Genomic DNA, 24810 nt, shown 5'->3' with positions numbered 1-24810 from the left:
GATAGTAATTTAGATTGATGAAATTAAGATCTTTGACCTTTATTGAGAGACATAAGAATGGAAAGTTTAGTTGTTTTATGTAATATCCTGAGTATCAAAATAACTGTTTTTAATTGCAAAATGTGCCAATCTCATTGGTATGGAAAATTTGGATATTGTAATATGTGCCTGAAAATTCTCAAATCCACCAAATGGGAATATGCATAACTGTCATGTAAAAAGTGAGAAGTTGTGAGTGATATACAGCTAATCTATAAGTAGTCTTCTTTGGATCTAATTTTAGAACTATTCATGTAATCAGCTGCAAACTTCAGTTTCCACAAAACTAGGTATTGTATGTGAATATCTTTATCTATCTTTGTGTCCTGTTTCTATAAAGATAAACATGCTTGGAGTTGCCATTTTCTGCTTCATCAATTAAACACTTATACATTGATGCTTAAGGCCAAAATCCATAAAACATATAGAAATAACACTTCCATATCCTTTTTTAGCATAACCATGTCATGGACCTGAGTAGCCACCAATTCAGTGAGTGTAATTTACATGTGGAACATTCCAGGAAGCTATATGGTAGCATGGGCTAAAACAGTCTCAGAATCATCCTCATTCATACCCAGGTCCATACGTTAATCTACTGTTCCTTTTGTCAGTTAGGATGTGCAGTGCTCACTATAGCTAGACCTATCTCAATGCTCTACTTGGTCCTAGTGGGGGATAAAGTTTGCTTGGACAGGCAGGATAATGGCCAACCTCAGTGGTTCTGAGGACAGGGGAACAGTGTGAAGGATTATGAGTAGATCCCTACCAAATTCACGGTCCATTTTGGTCAATTTCACAATCATAGGATTTTTTAAATAATAAATTTCATGATTTCCGTTATTTAAATCTGGAATTTCACAGCATTGTAATTGTAAAGGTTCTGACCCCCCAAAAATTGTAGTGGAGGGGATTGCAAGGTTATTGTAGGGGGGGGTTGCGGTACTAATTGCCTTACTTCTGAGCTGTTGCTGGCGGTGGCACTGTCTTCAGAGCTGGGCAACTGGAAAGCGGCGTCTGCTGGCTGGGAGCCCAGCTCTGAAGGCAAAGCTGCTGCCAGCAGCAGTGCAGAAGTAAGAATGGCATGGTATGGTATTGTCACCCTTACTCTGCTCTGCTGCCTGCAGAGCTGGACCTTCTGTCATCAGCCACCACTCTCTGGCCACCCAGCTCTGAAGGCAGCAGCAGAGAAGTAAGGGTGGCAATACCATGCCATGCCATCCTTACTTCTGCGCTGCTGCTGGCGGGTTGCTGCCTTCAGAGCTGGGTGCCCGGTCAACAGCCGCCTTTCTCTGGCCACCCAGTTCTGAAGGCAGTGCAGAAGTAAGGGTGGCAATACCACGACCTCCCTAAAGTAACCTTGCAACCCCCCTGCAACTCCCTTTTGGATCAGTACCCCCAATTTCAGAAACGTTGGTCTCCCCTGTGAAATCTGTATAGTATAAGGTAAAAGCACACAAAAGATCAGATTTCACGGTGGGGCGGGAGGAGAGATGATCAGATTTCCTGGTCCGTGACGTGTTTTTCATGGCCGTGAATTTGGTAGGTTCCCAGACTGTGATTGCCACTCAGAAGCTTACCTGAATAACCAGGGCAGGGTCCAATGATGGCCCCACCCCAAAGCTCCCAACTGGGGACACTATCTAGCCTCCCAGGAAGTAACAATGAGAGGTTGTCCAAGCAACTAGAGGAATCTCTGGCTGGTTGCTACTATGAACCCTCCTGCTTACCTGACTTCTGAGCTGTACATTCCTGCTTGCTCCCAGGAACCTGCTCCTGGTTCCCTTCTCCTATCCCAGACCCCTGTCTACTCCCAGTTCCTGCTATCCTGCCCTACTCCAGGTTCCAGCTCCTCTGCGTTACCTCTAATGCTGTTTCTGGCTCTGACTCCTGGCCTGGCACCTGACTCTGGTTCTGACCTTTGGCTTGCTTCCTGAAACTGTCTTCGGTTTTGACCCTTGACTCTGCCCACACCTCGGTCATCAGAAGCAATGTATGCTCTGACATAATGGAGACTTTCCCCTCCCTGCACTCCTTCTAATGCCTCAGAGTACACATGCGGATTATGTCTTAGTGGAGTGAAGGAGCTTTCTCTACCTCTCTCTGCTTCCTGTTGGCCAGTGGGACATGGCTTGGGAGAGTTGATTGGTTATCACAGGTTTCAGCACACCCCCCCAACTAAATCTATAATTGGTGTCCACTTTTGCTTCCCTGTCCTCACTTTTACAGTTGAGATATTGCTGAGATGTGGGTTCAGGATATTGTGGGTATGAAAACGTGCTTAGGGATCAGGAAGGGTCCTTTTTCCCCTTTGAGACAAATTGGCAAGATGTCCAGGGCATTCAACCATCCATATAGCATTCCAGACACCCAGTTATTGGTTAAAAGGAACAAGAATAGGAATTTAATGTTAGGAAATTATATGGAAATTATTAGTTCATTGCAATGTTTGGTGTCCATTGTGGCTGTGATGGGTGGACTAGGTTCAGAGTCTCCCTGCTGGAGGCCTCAGGGTCTTGCCACACCCGTCCCAGGAAAGGAGCATAGGCGCTAAGTCCACCAAGCAACCTAGAGAGACTGAGAAGGGCTAACTAATCAGAGAGACTGCAGGGAGCAGCCAGTCAGGGCCCAGGAGGGTCAAATAAAAAGGAGCTGCAGAGCCAGAGACAGTTCCCTGCTGGAGTCAGAGGAGTGCAGATGGTGCTCCTGGCTGGACAAAGGGAATTGCAGCACCATGGACAGCTCAGATTTGGGAGGGGCTGGGGGAGTGAGAAAGAGCTCCTGGCTGGCAGCTGGGTCTGAACACAGACAAGTCCTGAGCAAAGTGTGAAGCTTTGGTGAAGGCTGGAGCCACGGGGAAGTGGCTCAGGGAACTGAAAGCAATTTTGTTAAAGGGACACGGTGGCACATGGTTGCTATTCTTAGGGTCCCTGAGCTGGGACCCGGAGTAGTGGGCAAGCTTGGCTCCCCCCATAGGCCACTGGGGAAGTGGCCTACAATCGGACAGTGATAACCCCCTAAGAAGGTGATCTAAATTAGTTAGTGGCCCAACAGGAGAGCTGGGGCCAGAACAGAGCAGAGTGGACAACAAGTCTCCAGGGAGGAATCCCTGGAGGTATGGCCTGATACCAGGGCCAGGACTGTTTAAAGACTGCAGACACACCTGACCAGGAGGGGGCATTTGTGAGAGGTGGGTGCCAGGCCATTACAGTGGCTAAAGGCTGAAGGGGTTCAGCACCCAGAATTGAACATGATTAAGAGATGCAGAAGATTCCTGGCGGACCTATTTTCCTGTAGGGAGACCTTAAGACTTCACAGATTGGAGATAACCTCAGACCCATTTCTGGGGGACAGGCAGTAGAAATCAGTGATGGCTGAGTCCTAGAAATTTGACTGAAGAGGACCAACCTGTATTTACTGCATATAATATATATAACATGAACTGGACCCAATAAAATGCCTGGTATACCTGTCTTCGTTGGTTAATATTAATAAAGTTGTGGCCTGTCATTTTAAAATCAATCCTTATGTATGTGTATCATTCACCAGCATGTCCTGAGGGACGTACAATGTATCATACACCACAAGGCATTGAAAAAATGTTAAATTAAACGTTCAGATTGAAAAATTATATTTTGGTATGTGTTAAATTGTTAGATGAAAAGCAGAAAAAATAAAATGTTTATCTACAGAATTATGTGTGTGCTTTCTAAAGTCCTGGAAGTTTCAAAGCTTGAAGCATTATTAAACCATGACTTTGATGCAGTCTGGCAAACTTCCCAAGAATATTTGATAGAAATATTGTACTGTTACTGGTAAATTTGAAGGGGGCATGCACAACATGTGTTTAGAATGTTTATAAAAATCTCTGATTTGCATGCAGCTCCCACATATTGTAAATACAATTTATGGGTTGGGGGGAGAGCAATGAAGCAGTGATAAGGTAATACTACAAAAGTGATTCCTGCCTCTAGCAAAGTTTTGTGGGATTTTGTGTTTGTTTTTAATGTACCAGAATAGGTTATAATTTGGACATATTTGAATAACAGGAATAAATAAAGAAAATTGCAGACACTGTGTTTTTTATTGGAGGGAGGGAAGAATTTACTTTCAGCCCTCTCCCAACCTCAGCCCCATAAGAAGGGACTGTAAAGTTTGCTTTCTTGGGTTATTTTGGTGGTAGTGCTCTGGGCTCCCATCTTGGTGATCTTTGTTTAATTTCAAGTCATTCGTTCCCTATGGACGGGAGTGACATGGTAAGAACACAACTGGCTCCTACTATGAAAAATGCACCTAGGGCTGGTCAAATAACTGTTGGGGTTTTTTTCAATTAATTGGCAGTACCAAGGAGCGGGAGGGGGAATGGCCAATTCCAGTTGTAACTGCAAATCATAATTCTGAGAACTGAAAAAGTTGATAAAAGTTTTGTTTCAGTTGAATGAAACATTTCGTTTGATCCAGGCTTGACACTCAAAATAGCCAGAAGAGAAGCCTCACTTATAACCTTTAGCCCAGTGGTTACACCACTTACCCAAGATATGGCAGACATGCATTCAGTTCCCATTGCTGCATGATATGGAGAAAGGATTTGAATGTGGGTCTCCCACCTCCAAGGAGCTTGTCCGTACTCTGTGGATACGGTTGCGGATATTCTGGGGGCAACTCTTGCTCAATCTTCCCCGTTGAATCTGTTCCAGTGTGTATAAACAATTAAGTATGCATAGGACCAGAGGCACAATTAGAATGACTCTATAGCCAGGTGGTGAGGGCACTCATGTAGGAAACCCACATTTGTGTCCCCCTACTCCAATGACTACTTATTTGCACTTTTCCAGTGGCTGAATTGACTCTTCTTGAATAGAGGTGCTGTTTCTATAGGATGCAATGCATGCTCTGTCTTTTCTTTCTCTACATCTTATCTTCTATTTCAAACTTGGTAACCCTCCCACTGTTGTCTTCTCCATCTCTCTTCTCTCCTTCCTTCCAGTTTGTACATATATACTTGGGAAACTTTGGCTCTGCCTGTCTTTAGTCCTTCTCTTTCCTCTTGATCTGCTTTTCACTCTGGTATTTCTCCTCCTACTTCACTTAAACATACTCCCATGCTAGATGTGGTGTAGAAACCATAGTGATTCATCATCATCAATGGAAAATTCCAAAAAGATGCAGCCTCCTTGCAGATTGCGCACCACCCGGATTGGTCTCTAGAAAGGTCCTGAAGGTGACCTGACTATATATTCTGTTTATACAAAACAAAACATGGTGATTGGTGCAGCATAAATAGAACCATTCATACCACTTACTTTATATTATTTCATTTGTCACTCTTCCTCCTTGGCTCCTAATGAGTACTTTCTAATTCCTAAACACATGGAATTCTCTCCATCCCCGGTCCATCCCGAACCCCAAAAAAGGACTGCTTAGATTTCGCACTAGGATATGTCAACACTGCAAAGAAGACTAATACTCTGAGGCTCAGTGCTGGGGGTTAATTGTCTTGGGCTTGGGCTGTGTTACTAAAAATAACAGTGGAAATGATCCTGCCCAGGCTGCAAGACCCTCCACCCCCATGGCCGGGTTTCAGAGCCCTAGGACTCCAACCTGAGTGGGAACATTAACACTGCTATTTTTAGCCCCAGAGTCCAAGCCCCTCAAGCCTGAGTCAATTGACCCAAGCTCTGGGGTTCAGTGTCACAGGCTTTTCTTTTTAGTGTAGAAATACCCTAGATATCTTTTCTCTTGCAGTTCTTTGCCACTACCTACCATGCAAGGGACTCCGGTGTTTCTGGAGCATTTCTCAGATCCCTGGCTCTTACATCCAGTAGCTACAGCAATGACAAGACTTTCTTGTCCATTGCTACTCAATTGGGGTAGGAAAGAGATCTTCCTGCTTCTAGAGGATCTTTGGCAGAACTCTGAGGGGATTATCCAGCCTACAGTCTAGTTCCCTTCTGAAAGATAACAGGTAGGGAAGCAGCCACAACCATCTAATTGATGATCTTGGGAGGGGAAGCAGACCTCCAAAATAAATCATAATGGGATACCTCATCTTGAAAACTTCAAAGGAAATGGAGATTCTGTGGTTTTAGTGAGGAGAGTTAGAAGAACACGCTTTACAGTTCCAGATTCATGCCCTTTACCAAAATGAACAAATAAAGTACGTCATCTTTCTTTTTGTACCTAAAAAGTGTGCAAATACCCTAAGATTAAGTTTTTTGGTACTTTAAATTAATAACTTGAGACAGGTGGCAGTGTTTCTTCAGGCTGTATTTAGTACCTCTTCAAACATATTTGAAATTATCTTCTTTTAGAGGGGAAATGTAAATAGCACTAAAAGTGACAGTGTGAATGGAATAGCCATTTATGAAATGAGATGGTCTTTGCACTTCTGAGTTATCTGTGAATCTCAAGACTGTCATCTACCAAGTGATTTATATTTACCTCTAAACTTAGGGTTTTAACCTTCTACCACAGTACTTAAGCTATCTTGTACATTCCCCGCTATGGTTTATGACAATTATGACAGTGATGCAACAAAACCCCATGCATTAAGATTACCCATTGCAAAGTTTCTAAACACAGTGACAACTAGCTATGACCTTCTAAGTTGTGCAAGCCACTAAATGCCACTAAATGAAACCAGCACCATGGCTGGGCATGCCATAGCTGCCACAAAGACAGAGAGCCCATGAAAATGAACTTCTTGCTAGAGCTGTGCAAGACACAGCAGTGTTGGTACAGTGAGTTTTGTGAACCTTTAAAAGTTTCAGTTCATGTGATCTGACATCTCCAGTGTTTTCCTTTGAGATTTGAGATGAAACAAACCACAAAATTTCAAGCCCAACTCAGCCTAAACTGCCAAGTTTTGCCCCATTGCAGGTCAAAATGCTGTGAAACCACAGTGTTTCCATTCAAAAACATTAAGTGTCCTGGCTCACTTAAGATTCAGCCAAAGTTCACTGAAAGGTTTGTGAACCTTGACAAATCTTTTGGCAAGCCTGTGCAGAGCTGAAAGTTTTTATAACAAATTCCCAAACCAGGCAATTTTCACCTGGATGTGGGTTTCATTAAGAAACTTTTGTCCAGCTCTGTCGTCACTCTCCTCCACTCCATGGCTTTTGATTCTTGGACCTATTCTTCCCACGCCATTGTTGTGTAACCTTAAGAGCCCATTGGGAGCCATGGTGAAAAGGGCTACGGCGAAGTAAGGTGCCCTCAGATTCCATTTGCTGGCTATCCATATTGTGGGTAGCAGTACAGTGAGAAGAGCAGTCTCTATGTAGCCACTCCATCACCTCCTTACAAAAACATAGGGTGAGGAATGGATGGAACCAGGGCTCTGTCTCCCTCCCCATCTACTGACTAGCATAGCTACATTGATGCCCCTGGGCATATATAAGCTGTTATAGGTATAGGCCTGACACAGGGGGATCAGGAAGGCAGATTGTGACTTTTAGTAACAGTCTGCCTTCCTGTCTGCTCTAGAGGCAGTGTAACAACCTGCTAAGGACATAGACACAAATGAGACCTAAAAAAGTTAATCCAGCTAAACTGGAGTGATGACCAAATGGCCTACTTCATAGATCTAAAAATATTTACTTGGAAATATGAGGGCTTCTTTCATCTTCTATTACTACTTTAAAATCAAGAATACACCTACGAACCCACTCTCCCAAACTTTTGAGCTCCAGTTAGAAATATTAGTGCCAAACTACAAAGAGCATAATTGAACTTGTGTTACAGCAGGAATCATTCACTCTCCAGCTTTGCCAGAGACGGTAAGCAGAATACAAGAGCCTAACATGCTTGTTAGATAGAAGAACCATTCTCTTGTGAGAGTGAACAAGGTTCACTCTGTAATATTCAAAGGAATGTCTGAGTTAAGTGGGAGACAATACATTCATTTCTAGGGGCTGGTTTTTATTTACTTATTTTTGTTTTGATCTGTGACTTTTTAGCAGTACTTGGAAGACTTAATTGCTCACTTGTTGTATCATTTGCTGGAGATGAAAAGGAGCAGGCTTTATGCTCACCAAAGCGCTGATTGTACTGTATCTAGAAAAGTGTCCATTTAGCTGTGTCTGTCAATGTAACAGATACAGTTTTATTTAAAGGATGTTTTACATGTCAAAGCAGAAGAATATGGGATTTCTGCTCGGTTGATTCCAAAACTCCTTTACATACATCATTAAAACTATCTAAGAAAGTTGAAATCTAACTTGTTGGTGCATATATGATTCAGATTCGTTATTTAAATAAGTTATCAGACATGAAGTACAGAGATGGAACAAAAATCAAAACTTATTATCCAAGTTCTTTCCCCCTCAAATTTTGATGACTTTAATAAAATGTTACAGTATCAGAACCAGTTACTATGTTTTGTGTTCTGATCTAGAACAGAGCTACTGGGGCCCATTGGTGAGCTTATAATTCAGATGAGAATCTAAACATTGTAGAAATTGTTGTTCCCACATATCTTTCTTGTGAATAACACGTGATGTCTAGGAAACAAAATAGTGACAAGCATTTGACCTTAGTGATTAGTTTTTGCTTCCAAGCCTAGCAATGCAAGGAAAAGGGATAGAGATTTTATTTAGAAAGAAAGAAGTAAAGTAAAATTAGTTTTCATTCTATTAGTAAATGTTATGCACCAAATTAGGGGCCTTCCCTGTAGACCTTGTAGACTTCAAAGGATTGGTTGATTGATTGCTATGTATATAACATATAACACACTGCATAGACCAACAGTAAATCAAACATGGGGTAATAGAAGAATAAAAAGAAAAGGAGTACTTGTGGCACCTTAGAGACTAACCAGTTTATTTGAGCATGAGCTTTCGTGAGCTACAGCTTACTTCATCGGATGCATAGCATATCGTGGAAACTGCAGAAGACATCACAACACTGGAGCAACACTGGAACAACACTGGAGAAAACATTCCTAAATCTAGATACATGGAGCTATAAGATCTGGAGGAAAGCGGGACCACCCCAGAGACAAAAGAAGCCTGCCAGTTTTCTAAATATTGAACCCTGATCTTATTCCCAGCGCACCTTGTTGTCTTGTTGTTGTTGTTCACGCTTTCCAGAAAAAATTATCCTTGACCACAGACCAGGCCTAGGGAATTTTAGCTCTGAAAGAGTAAATTTTGGAAGGTAAACACAATTAAAGTCTGGATTGTACAATGTAAATGCTTACGCAACTTAGACTATAGCTGCCTCTAGCACTCCAGCTAAAAAGTGTGTAAGTGAGAGATGAAACCTCACCAGGGATTTCCTTTTTTACAGTTCTAAAGCATTATACTGTCTCATCTGTTTCAAAGATGATAGAGGATGATGAGAACTGAGGGAGTCTATTAGAACTGGCCAAATAAAAGTAATTGGAGATCTTGGAAAGAGCAATTCTAGTGGAGTATAGGTGCTATAAGCTCTGGCCTAGATCCTCAAAGGTGATTAGGAGCTTAACTCCTATTGATTTCAATGGGAGGTAAGGCCTGGAATTAATCAGGGGACTTAGCTATTGTAATGCCTAGCTTTTCAGCACCTAGAAAATCACAGGAACAACACAGACATCCACAAAGTCTGAGTTAGACACCTAGGCTCCTATACAATGAATGGGGAGAGAGGGCACCTAGAATGAGATCCACACAGCCAGAACACTAGGTGGGAAACTGCCTACTCTAGCCAATGGGAGATGCTGCTGAGAGAGGTCTTGCTTTTGCAGTTTCGTGCCTAAGTTTGGGCTGCAGGGAGGCACCTATATCTGCTAGTAACCACAAACCAGGGGAAGATAAGCGTTAGGCTGCCTAGGTCGCAGAGGTGACATGTAACTGTTGATGGGGGCCGGGGGGGCACAATTTAAAGGTTTGCCCACCCCCCAAACAGCTCAAGTCATGGAACCTCCCGGGCAGGCCCCCCTCCTTACCTTCAGTGTCCCCTCCTGGAAAGCAGCAAACCCTCCCTGCAGCACCCAGCTGTTGCTCCTGCCTCTCCTCACATGGCACAGCTCACAGCACAGCTCACCAGGCCTCTGAGATCACTTGACTAGCTTGGGTTCACCAACTGCCGTGCAGGAAAGAGGCCTGGTGGCACCATGTGACCAAGTGGGGTCGGCTCTGAGTCAACAGTACCAGACAGCAAGTGTGAAAAATCGGGACGGGGGTGGGGGGTAATAGGCTTCTATATAAAAGAAAGCCTCAAATATCGGGACTGTCTCTTTAAAATCGGGACATCTGGTCACCCTAGTCAACAGGAAACCCACACATGGGAGTAGAGCAGCCCCAGCCACCATATTCCAGGTGAGTGTCCTGACCACTTGGCTAAAGGTTATGAGGGAAGTCCCCTTCCTTCCCCTGCCCAAGCTGCTTTGTGTGGAGATAGGTGGCCCCAAGCATGCCTACCAGATTGGGCCTCGCATGCAACTTAGGTGGCTGAATGCCTATCTACTCTGGTTCATGAATTGCTCTGGGGCTAAAAAAGGAGACTGGCATATGAATACCTGGCACGGCACTGCACTGCACTTGTTCAGAGGCAGAAACATAGTCACCAAGGGAACTTGTATTGCAAAATCTTAGGTTCTGGGTGAGTTTAGGCATCTCTCTGAGCAGGAGCTTTGTGGATTATAACATGAGGAGAATAACATGAGGGGGAAAGGAGTCCAAGAGAGCTGGCTGTATTTTAAAGAATCCTTATTGATGTTACAGGGACAAACCATCCCGATGTGTAGAAAGAATAGTAAATATGGCAGGCAACCAGCTTGGCTTAACAATGAAATCCTTGCTGATCTTAAACGGAAAAAAGAAGCTTACAAGAAGTGGAAGATTGGACAAATGACCAGGGTGGAGTATAAAAATAATGCTCAGGCATGCAGGAGTGAAATCAGGAAGGCCAAATCACAACTTGGAGTTGCAGCTAGCAAGAGATATTAAGAGTAACAAGAATGGTTTCTTCAGGTATGTTAGCAACAAGAATAAAGTCATTAGCATGGTTCTCCCAATCGCATGGGGGCAGGCTTGGTCAATAGGGACCCAGAAGTGCTATTGTGTGACTTGCACTATTGTGATCATTTGGTAACAAATCCATAGTGAACCTCAAATGAATCACCATCAGTCTGCAGGTTTTACCTATTCAAGTAAGCAAATGTTTGGCTTCTGTGGGATTCTCATGTTATAGAACCAGACATGTACAAAACTCAGTTGTTGGTCTACATTTGCTACCAGTTAGAATATGATTATATGTAGCCATTTGTAGAGAACAGTATGGGCCAGCTATTCCAGAGAACAGAGTCACTTATGCCTCTCATGAGTCCAGGGCTCTGTTTTCTTTTTAAACACTAGTCTACCTGCTGCAAAAGTAAACCAAAATCCATGTGGTTAAGGATGCATGACAAATTTCATTTAGTATTACTGGGTAACACTCATATCAAAATGTATTGCAAGACTGAACATAAAGCTTGTATTTCTTCATCAGAAAATTAACTTCTAAGTAATTCTGAGTTACCAGCAGTGCTGAAAAAATAAGTTTTTTGGAAACTTCATACCTTGAGAAGTATGAAGAGGTAGTGGATCTCTAAAAGACTGCAAATTTGCTAATTATTTTTTACATCTCAGGCTCCTACACTTAGCTAACAGCAGCAGAAGAATGAAAAAAAAGAACACAAAGAAAACGTGTGTTCCCTGCCAATCACGTGTGCAGCGAGGCCTTTCTTAAAAAACAAACAAACAAAAACCCCTCTATTATTTACCTATGAGACTGTTAGATTCTGCCAGATCAATTCTTTCATTTCAAGACTGCTAAAGTTAGTTGGTTTTGTTTCCTATGAATGGTTGGATTCCTGATGCAATACAGCTTTATGAAAAGTAATTGCTGTCATATAGCTACTTTTGGTTTAAGTATAGCCCATATTTAAATTACTAAGGAGAAGGGTCTTCATAATGTGGGTTTTTTTTGTTTGTGCTAAAAAGAAGCAGACCCCACCTGCCGCCACCCCCCAAAAAAAAAACAACCCTCCCCCCCATTATGACATATGTTAGGCTCTCTCAGGAAGACTTTTGCTTTTCTCCAGTATGAAATGATTCCACTGATTTTTGCCTAACCCTTCTAAGATTTGAATAACGTATATATTTGTTGGTGTTTTTCATCCCAAGTGAAATAAATTACAGCTTCTAATTACCAACCTGCATGGTAAACCATGAGACTAATTGACTATTTAGCTTGCATGGCCAGAAAATCCTAGTGAAGACACAATACACACTATTTGCAAACCTTGTTTAGCTGGGAGGGTCTGGAATTGTCTGGTCCTGTCCTAAAGGGACAGGGAATCTAGGATGGGACAGGGATGTGACAGCCAGAAGATGCACTGGTTTAGCCTGTCTCCCAGGAATCCTCTGCTAGCAAAGCTCCTCTGACACAAAAAACACCTTCTCCAGGGCAGAATATCTTGGCAAGTATATTTGACGCAGTCAGCACAGAGATGTATAAACTTTTGCAATTAATATTCAGTACAAATTTCTGTAGCTTCTTGTGAACTCAGCAAAACATATGAAGTGTGAAGTGGAAAGTCAATGTTCCCAATATCAGAGTTTCCAAACTAAAGTCCTAGTACTCTGCTGTTCAATCCTTTGCGATTCTTATTCTTGCTAGCTTGGTCTGGCAGTGTACTGTTGCAGCAAATTGCTGTGGGGAAGAGCTGGGATTGAGAATGAGCTTCAAGGGCATGCTTACCAGGCTGGTTGCTGTAGACCATGTGCATTTGATTGTGAAATTCACACACTTGTTTTCCATCAGTGGCAGTGGGAATGGAAGCATGAACTGTATTAATCAGTTATAACCTCTTTCCACCAAAGCAGTGTAAAACATCTCTTCTAATGGAGCTGGAAAATTAGGGTAACTTTCATAAGTTGTACTTTTGTGGGAGGACTGGAGCAGATGAGATTGAAAGAATAATAAAAGGAAGGCAATAACATTTGTCCAGATACCTGGGAATAATTTGTCATGAGAACAATACTTTATCATAAAACAATAAGATTGTCTATCTGTTAGTTTCTTCAAGAAGAGTTGCCTTGAATGGTTATAATTTTTTGTTTTGAAATCTTATAATATAAGATATGCTTTTATGCTTTGTATGAAGTGCAGTTTTTGTAATTCATTATCAGTGAGCTTCTAATATTTGTTACTTTCATCTTTTACTTAGAAATTCATTATTATCAATCAGCTGCATTATGGACTGTGACCTCTACTTAAGCTTGCTAATGTACAGATGAGTCAGAAGTTATTTTTTATGAATAATGCCATTATATTTGATAAAATGCAGTAAAAGATGCAATTAGCTGAGTGAGGCTTTACATTTTTCACATTTTCTGAAAAACAAAATCATACTGATTTTTCCAATGTGATCACTAGAAATAAACACACTGACAAAATGTTGGACAATTGAAACCCATTGTTTTATGCTCTCTTTGTTTAAACCCTCTCATAATTCATCTTCAGAAATAGCCTTCTCAGTAATTAGTTACCTTTTAATGTCTTCATTTTAATTTAAATACTCAATGATCAGGATAATTAACATAACATGACAATGCCAAATTAATCTAATGAAGCTTCTGCCACTTTTCACTAGCATCCTGCAGGCACAATGTTATCAGAGAATATATGACTTGTCCAGTTTATATATTCATTTATAGTCTTTGGGTAAAGTGGTAACAGTAGGAACTGGCATAATTCCAAATCAAATTTATGCAATTTCTGATGAGGAATTCTCTAGAAAAAAACATATCTTTAACTGTGCCTCAGTTTGTTTGACTTTTAACTTCATTCATAGTATGTAGGAAGACTAATTTTTTTCTGCATTCATCCATGTTCATACATACTTGTGGAACAGATTCTGTCCTCAGTTACACTCCTGTAACTGCACTGACTTCAATAGTAGTTCTTTGGGTGCAACTGAGGGCAGAAGTTGGTCATGTACTCTATTCATAATTTACATGAGGAGGGGATTGTTAAAAGAAGCTAAGGTAGCAGAGCAAACTTTTAAAAATGGTGGAACTATAATCACTAGAGCTGCTAGGCAATGGTAGAATGGACTGGGCTGGCTGGAAATGTGGACTAACATTTACAGACCCTTAGGGAAGTGAAACTGGACAGCTGGTCTAGTGGCTAGGTTACTATCCAGAGACCTTGGTTCAATTCCCTGCTCTGATGCAGACTTTCAGTGGGACCTTGGATGAGCCACTTAGTCTCTCTGTGCCTCAGTTCCCCATCTGTAAAATGGTGGTGATAATACTACTTCTCTTCCTAACATGGATGTTGGGAGAATAAATACATTAAAGATTGTGAAGTGCTTTGAGATCTACTGATGAAAAGCACTATAAAAGACCTAAGTTTTGTTGTTAAGCACAGTGAAACATACATTTGGCACCTTCAGTTTGAAAGGAAGTATGGCAAATTATATGAAAATTGGCTCTGCTATGTCCTCTCTCTTTATTTCATGCCAATGTCTTCCCTTCAGCACTGCCTTCCATCTTTGCCAGTCCCCTTCTGCAGTCTTAGCTTCTTCCCAAGTTATTCTGATTGCTTTCAATTCTGCTTTTATTGCACGTTTCCATGTTATCCTTGTCATTTGTCAATCCTTTGTCATTGTCTCTTGATGTGGAAGTTCCAGTCCATTGCCTGCCTTATTATGTTGTTCAGTTTTCTCCTCCATTTATGTTGTAGCCATCTCCATTTTTGTGCCATAATTTCCTGTCCTATTGGTTTCTGTTTTGTCCTCCTCCAGAGTTCTCTGTGATTTTTTTCTGGCCGTCTGATATTGAGGATTTGTCTAAGGTAGCTTATGAAAGCTTGGAATTTAGACAGTAAGTTCTTAATAAGTATTCAATTTTCAGCACTGTATAGTAAGTTGGACTTTATAATGGTTTTAAGTATTCAAAGTATAGTTTGGAAGGTTTGATTTCTGTTTCTCCAGATTGGCTTTAGAATTGCAAAAGTGTGTTTGGCTGCTTGGCTACATTAATTTGTTGCCGCATAATACTGAATTATAGATACTTTCTGGAACTTCAATGGAAATCATATTGTTATAATTCTTTTTGAAACTGGTGCCCATGGATCAGGCTTTTGGGCTTCACAGTGTCAGACCCACACAATCTCTGTGTATGTTACTGGCAATACTTGGATTGTTTTACCAGGCTCATATAGTGTCTGCATATTCCATGTACCAATTTTGGTAATGTATTTAAGAGACTGCAAATTCATGAGCGGAATAGTTTCCTTGAGAGTGTGCCCATTTTGTGTTGCCATCTCTCTTCTAAATCTGTTTGAATCGAGTTGGATTGAGTTTGTTGAACTGAGCAGTACTGCCATTCCAAAACAACTTTTTTTTTTTTTTACAGAAGTGGGAAGTTAGCCCACTACCAACCAGACTGCCTTAAGTCAGACTTCTCCCTTCAACTTGTCTGGCATGGGTGATCCTACCAGGAGTTATGCTCCTGCCTGCATAGTTCTCAGGATCATGCAGGCATGAAAGCCTTCCTGCCATCTCAAGGTGAAGTCCATGGGGAAGGGCTGCTACATTAGAGATCTGAATTTTATTTTTATCTCTGCCAGAAAATACCTTGTGGCCCAAACCAGAACTCCTGAAACTTTCTGCCTTCCCTCTCCCCACACTCCTCAAATCTGGAAAAGTTTGGATTCAGATGCAGACCTAAATAAAATCAGATTTGGGGGAAGTTCAGATTCAAATGTCATGATTTAGGCAAATCTTTGTTATAAATAGAAGGATAAAAATGTAAAGCTAAAAATGTAGGCTTACATTGTGATACACTGTGGTTCATAAAAAGAAAGATCATTCTGTCCTGAGTCATATTGTCTTTCGTAGAACCTCTATCATTCTCTAATGAGCGTATGTTGCTCCAAGTACTTTTTGTGTTTGCCTCTCTCTTTCTTCTTCTGATCTTTCCCCACAATAGAAACAAAGTCAATCAAGATCAGTCATGGCTTAAATTTGTTAGGGAGGTCCTCCCAGTGCCAGTAAAGCAAACACTGGATATTTTTAAAAGAGAGTCACGCGGGGACGAGTAAGCCTTGGTCAGTGTTTCCTTCCATGAAAGACATTTCCTTTCAGCTGCCAAAAACCACTAATGTTAGGGTTATTCTTGAAAGTTATTTACTAGTGTAACTGAACATAAGAACATAAAAACATAAGAATGGCCCTACTAGGTCAGACCAAAGGTCCATCTGGCCCAGTATCCTGTCTTCCGACAGTGGCCAGTGCAAGGTGCCCCAGAGGGAATGAACGGAACAGGTAATCATCAAGTGATCCATCCCCTGTCACTCATTCCCAGCTTCTGAGTGGTATTATGGTTCAATAACTGGTCTAGTAATATTGGCTGTTTGCTGGTAAGTGAGATGTCTCAGATCACAGCTACCTTTGATTTTTTGTTTGGGTTTTAATCTTCTTCAGTGAAACATCACCTTGAAACTTTTCACCTACTTTCTCTGTCCTCTACAGTGAAGTCCATACTGAATTCACCCAGCCCAGTGTTAGCTGGTGGAAATGTATTCAGAAATGGTATTCTTACAGTTTTACCAGTCACTCCATCATTCATTGAAGAAGAAATGGTTGTTCATATTGATCCATGCTTGAGCATGTGTCCAGATGGGCGTGGTCACTAGCTTACTGCTCATAATTACTCATCTCTTCTATCCTTTCAATAGATTCTAACTCTCGTAGAGGTTCCAGGGGAGTTGGTTCCAGTCTCCCTTTCCTCCCTGTGCCTGCTCTTGCCCATTAAATGGTTGGTTAGTGATATCTTGGGGGTTTCTCTCTTAGCATCTCAGGTTGAGGCTGGTTCACTTTCACAAATAAACTGTCTGTGTGATATTTCAAACGCTTGCCTCTACTGTTAGTATCATTCCAACAGTTCTTCTTTTGTAAGCTATAAGGGGAAAAACTACAAAGGGATTTAGGAATTGCAACACCAATTCTTAGACACCTAGCCACCCTGGGCAATCCACGAACCCTGAATTAGGCACCGAGGCTCCCTGAACAATGTACGTGGAGAGATAGGCACTGAAGAATGGGATCTACAAAAGCCAGGATGCTAGGCAGAGAGCTGTCTAAGTCAGCCAGCAGCAGATGCTGAAGAGAGGGGTGTGTTCTAAGCTTTGCCCCTCTTAGGGTGTTCGGCACCTCCCTCCAGCCCAGACTTAGATTATTTCCAATTTCTATCCACAGCTGGGAATTCTCTTCTGGAGTCAGGTGCTTAAGCCATTTCTTGCAAGAACAGTGGCAGTGAAGACCTGACTCCACACAAAACAGCTGGGGTGGTAGGGAAGGAAGAATTCCTCCTTTACAATCTTTAACCCAGCAGTTAGAACACTCAACAAGGATGGGTAAGACCACTGGTCGAATTTCTCCTCCTGCCTGATGAGGAGAAGGGATCTGAACATTGGTTTCCCATCTCTCAGGAAAGGGCTTTAGCCACTCAACTATCAAATCAGTCTCACTGTGACCCACAAAGATGCCTAAGTCCCAGTGTTAGGCACCACTGCAGTCCACACTGAAACTCTGCACAGAATTTATAACCACTAGTGTTGCAATATAACCACTAGTGTTGCAATAATTGATCTCTCATGGCCTGACCCAAACCTCATAGAAATAAATGGAAAAATTCTCATTAACTTCAATGGGCGTTGGGTCAGGCCCTCAAATTGTGCCTCTTGATTATGTTTTTTTTGTTTTGTTTTGTTTTTGTTTTTTTACCTAATACTACTAGTGGAGTTTAACAATGAAATCACAAATCTCCATATTCTGCCCAAAGGAGGAAAGCGGGTCTGAACAGTACTTGCTTGAAGCATGGCTTTAAGTCAGGGAACTGGAATCCAGGGCTTTTCTACTGTTTGACATTTACAATGTTGCTTGCTTTCTCACCTTGACAGTCACTTTTACCATTCTGGACAAATTGGTAAGTCTGTTCAGTAAAACCACAAATGCTTCCTACTACTGAAGTTTGCTATGGATATCTAGGAATCTGTATGCTTTTTATTAAAAAGGAGTGCTGGCCTTCTCCTGATCTACCTCAATTCATTGGGCGTTTGGAGTTGAATTTAAAGGCTTGTCATCAGCCAAAAAATCCCCACTTAAACCAAATCTCAGAGAGAGAGTTTCTAATGTCAGATTTTGTTCTGAGTTCCCCTTCAAAAGCTTTCCAGGGTGGTGGCTTGTTTTTTGTTTTAACATTCCAATTTTGTTTTTTCTCTCTTCTGCTGCTGATTATGACTGAATCAAACTTCAGGGGAGTGGATGTTAGCCTGATAGGAGACATCTGCGGACATTCATTTAGGCACTGAGACCCATCGTGTGCTAGCTTTAGGCAAGCCATCTGCCTTTCTCCCTATTCTTGCTGAGTCTTCTGGTTCCCTGAAAGGGTGTGAGAGCATACCATCCCCCACTCTTTCCTGGTACTGCTCATCTTGTCTCCTCCTGTCCCTCCATCTAGTGAGAACACCAGACCTTCTACCCTCGACTGCTTCTGCCACATACACTGTAATGTGAGTGACCCAGAGGACGACCTATTCTTTGTGTCCTTCGGCTCCAGTGAGGAACAACCTGTTTCCTCTTCCTGAGCTCTCATTGAATTTCCTGGATTCCATTGTCTCCCCATTCATCTCTCTCACAAGTGAGGGAAGTTTTCCAATCCCCTCTTATCAGCTCCATGCCAGGTTTCAGGAGCTGGGGGATACCCTCCGGAATGTTCTCCATCTTGGTGCCTGCAGAGAGATAGAGAGATCCTCCTTTTCTTTGTGCTCCACTTCCTTTCTCAACTCCATGCTGGGATCCAGACTCAGGGAGACATTTTCCACCTTGTCTCCTTCAGGAGCCAAGGAAGATGTGGAGTCATCTTGATAACATTTTCAGTCCCTTTCCTACTTCTATCTAGAGGCCTGAGAGTGGACCACCCCCTCCTGTCCATTCATCCTCTTCTCTGCCCTGTGCTTTGTAGGGATTTTGGTGGGGAGGCTAAGTTTTATACAAACTGCCACTTCCATATCCTTCCAGTATGCAAGACCAGTCTCAAAGAATAGACACTCCCACTTGTGGAACATTTCTAAAGATTTAAATTCACTACATGAACCATTGTTGCTTTATTGTAGCTGTGACATCCTGCCTTTTGCCAAAGCACTGTATTCTTGGGCTCAATAATTTAGGAGGGCAGCATTTTCAGAAACAACATTTTAACAACCAGAAGAGTACTTTACTAATATTGAAAACACCCTTTTCAGATGTACTGGTTTCCTGGGTGGCCATCCTGAGATTATTTGTTTGGGGATCAATTAGAGAGAAGGATTTTAAAAATTCCCTCAAACCCCTTACTTGTAGATTTTGATCAGTAAGGAGTTTGGGGGATTTTTCAAAAATGCTGCTCTTACTAATTCTGTAATAATCTCAGATCTAAGAGCTTATATAACTTTGTCTACATGCTGGTATAGAAACATTAGTGTTGGAAAGGATGAGATATATCAAGTGAAGCCTGCCTCTTGCATAACTCACTTTTTTAATTGCATCTATATTTTTCTATCCATATATAATATATTTAAAGTCTACAGGGACTTTTTTGTACGTATTTATGCGGATGACTCTGTTATTTATGGAAGGGGATCAGTTATTCCCTGGGTAGTTGTAAAACTGCAATCTCACTTTGACAAGATACAAATTAGTTTAGAGAAAACAAATTATTCCAAAGTCTTTAGAAACTGAAGGGATGTTGGTGGAGCATAGTAACAGGATAACTACATCTGGAAGATGATGCTTTTATTATTAAAAACTGGATAGACTCGTGCTTGATCATGCTACTGACATTAATCACTGATTTCTGAAGAGAGAAATGATAAAGTCCATCACCTATCACAAAAAGAATTTCACATGTGCCTATTGAACTTGTTTATATCTCGTGCTGTGTTGAGAATAACTATGCAGCTATAGCTCCCCTTAATGAAGAAGCCAAGTGTAGCATTAATCTGTATAAACAAATCCTTTCAAGAACTGAAGGTAAGATTTAACAAAACATGGTCTGAGGATGTAGAACTGCAGTACAAAGATATAGATATTATTACTTGAGGCATATTTTTTGTTTAATTATTAACATTTCTGTAACAATTTAATTATGTATTAAGAAATGCTAATCCGTTCAGATCATAGCACTTAGTTTCTTATAATACTTAACCTTTCATAATAGTTATCACTCTCTGGGACTATCACACATTCTGAGGAATACATTGGGATATATGTCTATGTTGGAGGGGAAAAACCCTCTTGATTAATTTTTCTCTTCAAAGTGAGAGATGGATAGAAGTTACTAGAGACAGTTTGAGGTAAGGAAGCACTAAATTCTCATACTTCTTCTTGAGAAACGGAGTATGACAATTGAATAGGTTGGGACAACCAGTCATGAGTTTAGAATGGCCACACGATGTAAGTCATAGTGTAATTTCCTGAGAACAACTTTTCTTATCCCAAATTAACAGTCACTTGGGGCAGGGAGGAGAGCGGAGTTTGGTTTTGTTTGTTTCATCATCAGGTCTTTCACTAACAAATTACTAGACTGCCATTTAACTATGTCCATAAGTTATTATTGTATCCAATAGTTATCTTTCCTGGGAGATTATGAATATCTCTTAACTGAAAAGTGAGACACCAAGAAACCCATCTTCCATTTTTAGAAGGAGACTTCTTTTCCTTCAAGGCTATCTGATAAAGCTAGGCCTGTACTTCAGAAAGCTGAGCCTGGGAGTGGCAGCCTATAAATTTACCCCCCCAAAAGAAGTAGAAATATTGGTGGCAGTGTGCATGTGGGTGGGTGGAGTCAATCAATCAATCCTTTCATCATTTTGGACGCCATTATTTAATAAATAGGAGTATTATAGTAGTAGGCATTGAAAGCTCAAGAGTTTCATTTTTTTCCCCAAAGCGGTTGGCAGTAAGCCAGCAAGAAATAATAAAGTACATTGTTCAGTCTTACTTCAATAAATTCATTTAATTTTTTGAATGTATTAAATCAAAGTAATGAGGCTACTATAAATCTGATTCTTTTATGCCCTGATTTTCCCCTTTATGTTTTGTACCTAACCATTTTTTTTGTGTTTTATCCCTCCCAAATATCATGCAATGGTTTCAGATTTAGGGAAAGGGGAAGAAAGAAGTCTTTGATCACTGTAGCATTAACATTTAAGACTCTCTGTGTGTATAAATTTGACAGATGAATTTTCAGCTTTTAAAAATTCTATTATTTATCGATTATGCAAACCTAGAAGGACGTGTATCAGTCATCCAAACAAGAACACTCAGCACCCTTTAATGGGGAAAAGGAAAACAACCAAATGTGTGAAGGAATGCTATGCTCATCACAATTTAATTTTTTTAGGGAAGAGTTAAGGTCTGTATTGTAAACTCCTTGGGACAGAGGTTATCTCTTCTGTGCTTTTGTACAGCATTGTGTACACTGACAATGCTCAACAAATAACTATTTTAGATATGGGCCCTTATGACACAATTAAGCTTGTAACTGTAGGCCAACATGTGTAGGGACTTGGACATCAGTAAAGTAATTGGAATAGGCAAGAGGAAACAGCCTCCTCTTTTGTCACCAGAAGGCCTCTGTACAATGATAAAGCCCAGTTTATCTCCCATCAAAGTTCTCAAGTTCATGATTCTACAAAAATGGAAAAGTAGGTTTCTGACCAGCATAAAGCACTGGTATTGAGGCCTGCATGAGTTATCAGCCAAAAAAAAAAATTGATTATATGGATTCAAAGAAATGAGAACACCATTTGTATGAAGTTGGAAGTGAATGGTTAATATTTAGACAGATTTGTTGTGAAGTTTAGTTGGCACCTTATGTAGTGCATTGTATAGTGTAATAGTTATACATAAAATAAAATAAAATGTAACCTCTTTAGATGCAGGTGGTGCTCCTGTAACCTGCGTATTTTATAGAGCAATATTTTATTTTATTCTAAAGTAAAGAAGAAAAGCCCTTGGGAGGAGGTATGGACTTATGAAAAGACACAGATTCACTTTTCTTGAGGTTATATAGAAAATAACCCTTGTAAGCAGGCAGTTTTGTATGTCTTATACATTTACAGCCTGTGACTTGAGCCAATGGTGAGGGGTGGGTGAGTTTATAAATAATAACACAAGAGTTACAGAAAGCATAATGAACATAGCTAATCAACATAAGACCATGAGATGTGTCTGACAGGGCTGAGGTCTCTAAACCTGTAACACTGAGCTGCAGATTTCTTATCTGAGTACAAGCTAAGGAAACAAGGCATCTATTAACCAATGGACTGAATGCTGCTATCTATAAGGAGCTACCAGACTTTTGTTGGCAGATAAGACAAGCTTTTTAGTTTTTTGACTGAGAAGCTATGTAATTTCCTTTGCAGCCTCTGAAGAAATCCAAGTAGCACACACAGTACTTTAGCCATATTGTCACGGTTCCTTCCCCACTCTGAACTGTAGCGTACAGTTGTGGGGACCTGCATGAAAGACCCCCTAAGCTTATTCTTACCAGCTTAGGTTAAACACTGCCACCACCAAAGTGTTACACAAAGAACAGGGGAAGTGCCCACTTGGAAACGTCTCCCCCCGAAAAAATATCCCCCCAAGCACTACTCCCCCTTTCCTGGGGAAGGCTTGATAAAAACCCTCACCAATTTGCATAGGTGAACACAGACCCAAACCCTTGAATCTTAAGAACAATGAAAAACAATCAGGTTCTTAAAAGAAGAATTTTAATTAAAGAAAAAGTAAAAGAATCACCTCTGTAAAATCAGGATGGTAAATACCTTACAGGGTAATCAGATTCAAAACAGAGAATCCCTCTAGGCAAAACCTTAAGTTACAAAAAGATACAAAAACAGGAATATACATTCCATTCAGCACAACTTATTTTATCAGCCATTTAAACAAAACAGAATCTAATGCATATCTAACTAGATTGCTTACTAACTTTTTACAGGAGTTCTGACTTGCATTCCTGCTCTGGTCCCGGCAAAAGCATCACACAGACAGAGAGAACCCTTTGTTTCCCCCCTGCCCTCCAGCTTTGAAAGTATCTTGTCTCCTCATTGGTCATTTTGGTCAGGTGCCAGCAAGGTTATTTTAGCTTCTTAACCCTTTACAGGTAAAAGGTAAATCTGGCCAGGAGGGATTTAAAGATGTTTACCCTTCCCTTTATATTTATGACACATACTATAAACTGAGGAATAATTTCTGAAAGATTGGAGGGGAAAGAATATGTTTACATATATTCACTAAAGTATACAAGAGTAAATACTATACAGAATGTTACACTGTAATGCTGAAGCTGCAAACCAAACTTCCATTCTATACTTGTGCATGGTAACCATACCAGATTCAAGGAAGCTGGTATAGCAATAAACACTGGTAGATTTACTATATAATAGCCTTTTGTTTTAAGTTATTTAGGAAATATAATTGAATACTCTTTACAATGTTTTGTGTTTGTATATAAAGATTGGTTTAGCAAGCAACTCTGTGATACTCCCTTTGAAGATGACTGGGAACTTTTGCTAACAAGTACATTCAAGATTGATAATAAATTAGTCCTGGGGTTTGACTCTGTATAATGTTTTCCAAAACATCCTGAGAAGGTGGAAATCTGGCCTGTGTGTCAGCACGGTTATGCTGAAGTGTAAGAAAAGGGAATGTAATAGTAGCTGTACGCAATCTATTCCCATTACACTACCACTTGAAGATTATTGTATTGAGGCAAGTAAAATTCTTAGTTCCTTTGGAGGAATATATTAAACCCTGCAAATAAATACGCAAGGACATGGAATTGCTTTCAAAAGGAGGATCCCCAATCAACCTTGCCCCTCTTCCAAAGAGTCTTGCACTGTGGGCCTCATCTAAGGCTCATTGGAGGCAATCATTATTATATTTCAGTAAAGACTTGAAGCCCCAAATAGTAGAAGTTCCCCTTTGTGTTAGTAAGTAAGAGACAGTCACTGTCCTGAAGAACTTATAGAGCAAATAGACAAAGACATACAAGGATTCTGATGGGGCATAAGGATGATGTGTTCTAGCTATCATTACACAGTAGGTCAGTGGCAGAATCAGGAGTAGAAACTGGGGTGGAATCCTGGCTTCGCTGAAAACAATGGCAAAACTCTCATTGACTTTGATGGGTCAAGATTTTATCCCAGGTTTTCTGAGTCCTGTGCCCTAACTACTGGACCATGTCATTGTAAGAGGAAATATGGGATAGCCCTTGGATGTTAGAAAACACTTCTATTTTCCAGTTTACAACCTCTAGAAGAATAATCCCTGAGAAGTACTTAAAGCATTTGGCACTGTTAGTTGAAGAAGCAATTTAAAATATTTCCCTGTCTCTTACTAAAATAAGACTTGCTGATATTACTTTAGTTGACATTTGTTAGGATGCAGATGTATTATGGAGAAATCAGTGCAACTTCTCATGTTTCTATACTCCTCATTCAGCAAGCAGTGTACATTCTGGGTTCCGATGAATGTCCATATTTTGTTTTTGTTATTTGTCTGTGTCAGAATGGTAAAGGGACACTGGCAATATTTAGTATAAGAAATATGTGGTGCACCAACACAAAGAGTCAACAATCTTTTACTGTATAAAACTGTACCAGGGTTCAAAGACTGGATGTGGAAAAATTGGAAAGAGTCTAGCGGAGGGCAACAAAAACTATTAGGGGGCTTGAGCACATGATTTATGAGGA

At 40.8% G+C, this 24810-nt stretch overlaps 1 long non-coding RNA gene across 1 annotated transcript in view; it reads left to right on the top strand.

Moving 5' to 3' along the window:
• Nucleotides 1-12838: 12838 nt before the first annotated feature.
• Nucleotides 12839-24810, top strand: part of LOC122463756 — a 37737-nt gene continuing 25765 nt past the window's right edge. Inside the window, exon 1 of the long non-coding RNA XR_006287372.1 lies at nucleotides 12839-12924. This is a non-coding gene — a long non-coding RNA (uncharacterized LOC122463756). The remainder of the gene's footprint in view (nucleotides 12925-24810) is intronic.

Source organism: Chelonia mydas, chromosome 1, assembly GCF_015237465.2.
Source record: "Chelonia mydas isolate rCheMyd1 chromosome 1, rCheMyd1.pri.v2, whole genome shotgun sequence".
NCBI classification, from domain to species: domain Eukaryota; kingdom Metazoa; phylum Chordata; order Testudines; family Cheloniidae; genus Chelonia; species Chelonia mydas.
Note: the sequence above shows the minus strand (reverse complement) of the source record. Positions and strands in the feature narration are given on the sequence as shown.